The 7,158-nt window shown below is 43.9% G+C and overlaps 1 long non-coding RNA gene across 1 annotated transcript; it reads right to left on the bottom strand.

The window, feature by feature from the left end:
- Positions 1 to 492: 492 nt before the first annotated feature.
- On the bottom strand, positions 493 to 5,070 carry LOC142568030 (uncharacterized). The gene is made up of 3 exons (XR_012825349.1): positions 4,924 to 5,070; positions 3,359 to 3,400; positions 493 to 742 (listed from the first exon to the last, which is right to left on the bottom strand). It is a non-coding gene; the product is annotated as an uncharacterized LOC142568030 (long non-coding RNA).
- Positions 5,071 to 7,158: the final 2,088 nt, after the last annotated feature.

Raw genomic sequence — 7,158 nt, 5'->3', positions numbered from 1 at the left:
AGGAGCAACTTTAATTGAATGTGGTCTGTCAAAATTGGTGAAGCTACTGTTTAACATCCCGGAACCTGGAGAGCTGGTTTTATTGATGAAATTTAGTGAAAGTACTGCTCCTCGAGCTGAGCAGTAACCACACTTGAGCATAGCTTCTCCGCAATTCGTGTATTAGAATAACACTTTCAGGCTACTTAAACATGTCCTCCATGCCACTAGATTTGCAGCATGCTTCACAGACAACTCTTCGTTGCAATGATAGCCAAGTAGCACTGCTAATGCGTAAATGCAACCTCATTTCATCTGGCGGAGCCGCCAAAACTTCTGGCAATGAAGGAAACATTTAAATTTTAGAAGTATGTGAGTGTCGTGGCATTAGGCACTTAAGATCATATGAATTAAGTCATTCCAAATGGTAGGCTATTGTAGCACACAACTGCACACATGGACTACTTGAAAGTCGTTTGTTGTGCCAATTGCAAGTTGCTAATTTTAGAAAAAAATGTGGATGTAAAAATGCAACCGGAAAGGATATATGGTACTTGCCCATAACAGCGTTGACCCTGGTGAGGTCAAGAGCCCCTTTTGCCCCCTGGTGTTATTTCCAAAGTGCAAATGACCCATGAGCTCCTCCTCTGTGAACATATGGTGAAGCAAGGCCCTTGCAAACTTTCCTGGTCCACCATGGCAGGCCATGGTAAGCTGTGCCAGGATAACCTTCTCAATGTGCACTCCTTCAACCTATGTGAACCTGCATGTTTAAGTAAATGTTAGCAAAGCAGTTTTAAGCCTTTCAAGCACATTTATACAACAGCCCTACTGCAAATAAATTACAAAAGTACCTGTTGCAAATCCAGAATGGTAAACTTGACTTCTTACTGGCTTCTTACGCTGTCTGGATGCCACGTGTTTCAGAAAAACAATCCAGCACAAACAAGAATAAACCAAAGTATCCAAAACATCTAGTACATGAAAATGGGGGTACGAGCGAAACACAAAGGACGCACACACAAGAAAACGGCATTAGACACGGACTGACGTTAGGACAGACCAGTGGCCGTCCCTGTCTAACGCCTTTTCCGTGTGTGCGCGTCCTTTGTTTTGCTGCTACCCCCCTTTTTCAAGTTCATCAGGCACCAACTGGCCCAAGAGCTTGCGCTAATGCACATCTAGTACTATTTATTGTGATTAGCATTCTTAGGATACCTCATATTTTCAGGTGTTTCTCTATTTTCCCATCTATTTGTGTCAATGGGTAGCCCATGGTCTAATGGGGAGGTTGGGCTGCTATGTTGAGGGAAGAGTTCAAAATCAACTGTCACAAGAGCTTGGGTGACTGGGTATGCGACCCTGCGCATATGCCACTTTTCAATGAATCTCTTTCACGCTATCTTGGGCAACTGCTGCTGCTTGCGTTGGCAAGCGGCATTAGGAGCTCGAAGAGGGACATGACTTCCGATCATTACCAAGATTACCACTACACATCAGGTTCGCTTGCTGTGCTACAGAAGTAATATGTGAGATTCCACTCCACTGTATGAAATGTGCATAAGCCGCAAAGACAGTATGTGCCAACCACCACCTCAATTAAATTAATCGGCTCGCAAAGCACAGGCTACACAAGATCACGGAGTGAACTCAGAAGGTTGTGGACAGTCAGTTGATGCCCATGTCAGGGACCTCTAGGGAGACTCGGTCATTTCCTGGATGTGCATCATCGTGCCCTCACATTGTATTACAATTCTGTCTGTCCCGTTGTGCCACCGTTCTGATAGTCATCACGTATCACCACAATTCAAAATATATATAGACACTTATGTCTACTGTTTATTTAATCTTTATGGCGAATACGTTGAGCATGAGTTCTCGCAGAGATCATGAATTCTACAGCTTAAAGGAGCACTAAAGTAAAATTCAATGAATTATATTCTGGCGTTCTAAGTGCCCAAACGACAAACTGATCTTGAGGCACGCCATAGTGGGTAACTCTCGATTAATTTTTACGAAATCAGGCTGCACGGTACATGGGCAGTTTTGCATTTCACCTCCATCAAAATGCGGTTGTTTGATCCTGTGACCTCGTGCTTAGCGGCGCTGTGCCAACGCTCCTTAGCAACTACGGCATGAAAGCACTAAAGAGAAAAATTATTTTAGATATATCTGTAAATGACCTTCCTACAATTCAAGAGATTCACTCGTACCATGACAAGAGGCTGAGTAAACTGTAAAAGCAGCAAGAGGAAAGATTGGTGGCAGTGCTGCCTTGAAGTCACCACACCTGCTTGCTGGGACGTCATGGATTTTGATGATGTCTGTTCAGGTGCAGCAATTTTTTTTTCAAATAAAGATGTTCTTCATCGTATTCCAAAATAAAAGGCGTCGGGAACTTTTACAGAACCAATACAGCCCAAGTTTGAAAAAAATACTTGGAATCCATGTTACAATGAGGTGTCAGCACGAAGATTTTGGGAAGATACTCAGAAAATTGAACTTTGAGCTTTGTTTTGTCTAATAATCGAGCAACTACCAAGAAATTTACAAAAGTAGATATTGAAAATGATAATTTATTTTAAATTGATGTAGGGTGTAATTAGTGTCCTCTTAATACAAAACAAGGAATGCACTTGGCTGCGTAATAGGTTAACATGCATCACTGGTTCTCATTAAGGTAGGATTATCAGTATAGCAAAGGACATGCACTGGCTGCTCCAGAGGGGAGCCCTGCCACCTCCCCTCAACCTCCCAATTTCCAATTGCTTTATGACCAGTGATGCAATTTCTGTATCTTAGAGACATAATGCCAAGGAGATTCATGCTAACCTGGCTACATTATGTGGTGACCGGCACTTCACACCGTCCCGCTCGGGATCAATCTTTTTGGAATTTGGCCCTTGAAATGCAGAAAGCCCCGATCACTGCTCGTTCTTAATCCAACTTTTTCAATGGTGGTGCTGTTCTGGTTTGATACCCCTAGCAGTGCACTGCTGTATGAAATAGGTCATAATACCTTCATTCTGGTAAAACTAGGAAGATGTCCACTCATGTAGACCACTAATATCCACACTAAGTTTCTGAACGCCCCTCTTATATCAAGCATATACACTAAAAAAGGCACATTCTGCGTTTAATATGTTCACAAGTGACACTGAAATTCACTCCCAGTCCCGGTGCAGTTGCAACGTCTCTCAGCTGAGTGCTTAAAGGCACCATGTCTCCTAATGAAGGCACTCTGCACCAATTGATCACTGGAGGAAATGCCTTGCAGTTGTATGAGCAATGTTTTTTTTCTGCTTCCTGCAATACATTTTCACGGCATCACTGTATTTGATCATGGTGACGCTACAGAATAGATGGCCAAAGAATTCACCTTTAGCGTTCCAGCTGGGGCATCTCCCAGCTCATTTTGAATCTGAAAAAAGATGGCAGTATTAAAACGTGAAGCCACGATGCAGCAAAAGCAACAATCAAAAGAGCTACATGGACCATTAAGCTGACATAAATGGACGGATACAAATGACTAGTCATTGAATACACTAAAGTGTGGCTGCTCTTGCCAATGACAGTGCGAGCTTGTCAAATAATTTATTTCACATTCCTCTACTTATTTTAAAAATTATTTCCACGCATCTACTTAACTGTTGTGGCCACATATTAAAGGCAGCTCCTTCATATAAAACCACAGTGTTACATTCTTTTACTTCCCGCCTACCTGATGTTACTGAAGTTTTGCTTACTCTCAAAGAAAGTACTTCACAGAACTGCTCTATCGACAAAGCATTATTCCAAGCTTGTGGCAAAGCGTCGTCATTTAATTCACAACGATGCGTTCCCCTTTCAGTCTGTTCTCTCCATAGTGCTCAAAGTAAAAAATAGCTTTTCGACATAACTAGCTACTTCTATGGTCACAAGAAACTTTGCTAATTATTGATGTTTATGTTGCCGATAACGTATACATGCCGCTTCGAAACACAATGGGGCGACAAGGCAGATATGCCAGGCATCCCGTTCCTTTACTGATTTTAAAACTTTGCTAAATCAATCAGTTACTGAAGTGCCAAAAGCTGCAATTACACGAAATTACATTATTTTGAATGTTTTATCCCAGTAAAGTAGGACCTGGAGTGCCATGAAGTCTGCCTTTCCGTGAATGCAAATAGCGTCTACGCGAAGCCGTTTGCGCGAAGCACTCATGGCGTCGAACGGAGATGAAAAAAGAGTTGAATGCGCGCGAACTGGTGGAAAACAAAACACACGTGGTTGGCAAGGCGCATAACTCGATGATTTCGCAGCACTCTGTGACACCACCTCTAATGTATCTCACATACCGCTTAGAATCGCATGTACACCCTTGAAATTCTTTATTATTATTGCGCGATAGCCTCCTCTGTGTTTTCCGATCGTGCGAACTACGGCCGCACGGCGTGTCAGCGGCCTTGAAGCCACGCAGACTCACTCGATCCTGAAGGGAACAGCGCAACAAAATACATTTTCGCCGATCCCACCGCCCCTCGTTGCTACAAGCCCGCTCACACGCCTTGTACTAGACAGCGTGGCGCAAACGAATAATCTTCCATTACAGTACAGATCGGATGGTTTCACGTCGCACTGTTTTGCGCTCAATAATAAGGCTAACTCAATCGGTGCTCGAACACCGTATCAGAAATCATGGCGTACAAGATGTCCTGTTTTAGCTGGCACCACATAGCTGCCTTACGTCACCACAAGCGGAGTGTAAAGTTAAACCAGGACAAAACTTCATGTTATATACCACAAATCTAGTGCTGTACAACCAATTCTGGCAACGGAAGGATAGTACTAGGAATGAAAACTAGAAAAGAGGCGCGCTGAAGACACGCACAGGCGCTGAACTCATTTCCGCGATTCCGTTCACCGCGTCGCGATGGACGAACAAGGGGAATTCGAAACACTCACTCAGCTTTGATGTCGCTGAGTCGGAGGCGATCATAGCGATCTTCGAGGCAACAAGCACATAAAAAGCAAGCAACACACAGGAATATTCCAAACAAGTCACAGCGAAGCACACAAATGACGCAGCAAACGCAGGAAACTCTTAAGGAAACGGCGTGCACGAACTTGCCGGAATGCGCCAAGCATCAACAGCGCACACGCGCAATCATACAAGTACACTTATACAAATACACGCTTATATCATCATAAATTGTACCATTGGATAACAAATTTTGTAATATCATGTTATTTCTGAACAATTGCTGCAATTTGCAATTGTACAAAAGTTTTCTGCTTCGCTTCTTTGATGAACTACTTTCTTTAGCGTAGTAACGCAGTGCACCGGCCGGAGCTAATGGGATGCGCGGGAAAAGGCGCCAAATTCAAACGTCGCAAACGCCGCGCCAATGTGTGTGCGCACAGTTTTCGTCGTTTGGATTTTAAAAAAAAAAGTCGTGCGTGCCGCAACCATGTGAACTGAACTATTGACCAGAAAAGTACAGCAATGTCGCTGTTTGTGCTTCTTATTTCGACGTCATGGCAGACTGCAGGCGGTCTAACGTCCCATTCTTTAAACATTTGTGCGTGTGCTTCTGCGCTGTGCGATTTGTCACCGAGAACATATAGCAGCGCAGATTGTGCTTAGTGGCCAAGCAGATTCCCAGCACATTCACCAGCACCCCGTCTATGTCACAGAAAAGATTTGGCCTCCATGTGAAATATGAGCGCCATGTCGTACATATCGGCCAAGCTTTTCTTTTTGTTCTGTTGCGTGCTAACGGGTAACATCTAAGCGAAACGCACTCTATAAAAACTGTGTTCACTGCTTTCTCCGCCGCACCCGCCGTGGTGGCGTAGTGGCTGAGGTGTTGCGCTACTAACCCGAGTGCTTGGGATCTAATGCCGGCCGCGGCAGCTGCATTTCTTTGGGGATAAAATGCAAAAACGCCCGTGTACTGTGCGTTCGGTGCAGGTTAAAGGACCCCAGATGCTCAAAATAAATATGGACCTTCTTACTACGATGTGGCTCATAATGAAAGCGTGGTTTTGGCACGTAAAACCCCAGACTTGAATTCTGTTCACTTTCTCCGCCACCTTGACCATATTTAACATGGAGGCATGCAATGCCGTTTCCTAACACACAGTCAGGGCACTGGCCCCTTATAATGGACGCCGATGGAAATGCAGGATGCGTACAATCATCGGTTATTTGTCACTGCTTGTAGGGACGTTTGTCTTCTCAAACGGCATATATATATATAGATATATACATACATATATATATATATATATATATATATATATATATATATATAATATGCAGGGTGTTCCTGCTCACTTTAAGCCGAGTGTAAACTCTATGCACTCTATGACGACGCGACTAAATGCATGTTGCTCACTTTTTTATGTAGCGTGTCGCGCTATTCTTGTATTTTGACTAATTAGCTAATTAGTCAAGGATAGTTAACCAACTTCTGAAGCAAATAAGTTAGGAAAGAAATTCCAATTATAAGGTTGCAGAGCAGTTGGCAACACGTCCAAATAAACAGTTTCTGTCTTGCTATCTGTTAAGTATTAGTGTTCTTCAGCTTATTGCGGATGCCCGCGAAATACAAAAAACACCACGTGAAATGCCCGCCTGCGAGTCGTGATTGCACTGCTCCTAAGCCTTCCGCGCATAAACGAAAACGTACCATTTAACCCGTGTGAACACCCGTCTGCTTATCGCCATCATGAACCGCAGCGAGGGAAGCACGTCGCTGGCGTCAATACCACAGTCAACGCCTTCGTGACTGCTCTGTCGCCTTTTAAAAGGGGTTGGGACACCAAATTTTGAGGCTATAAAAAGCATGTTGTAGGCTGCTTCCGTATGCAAGGACACCCAGAACGAGGTATTGGACGCTGCAAACATTTCAAAATAATTTTAATTCAGCTCCAAAAAGTCATTAAAAACTCCTTCTCGTAGTCGAGACCCATCGCTAGCGCGACAGTTACTACGTCACAGAGGAGGAACGAAAATATTGACGTCATAGCACACTAGCACAAAAACGTGACGTATGATGAGTAGCGATGAAATGCCGATTACGGAGCCTGCTGAGCCGAGCGACCGAGCATAGCCTCCATTATGACCGAGCTACAGGCATATAGAAATGCTTTCTTAATGCAAAGAAGGGGTAAGGCGTGCAGGCACGGACACAA

This window comes from Dermacentor variabilis, unplaced genomic scaffold (assembly GCF_050947875.1).
Source record: "Dermacentor variabilis isolate Ectoservices unplaced genomic scaffold, ASM5094787v1 scaffold_16, whole genome shotgun sequence".
Classification (NCBI taxonomy): domain Eukaryota; kingdom Metazoa; phylum Arthropoda; class Arachnida; order Ixodida; family Ixodidae; genus Dermacentor; species Dermacentor variabilis.
Note: the sequence above shows the minus strand (reverse complement) of the source record. Positions and strands in the feature narration are given on the sequence as shown.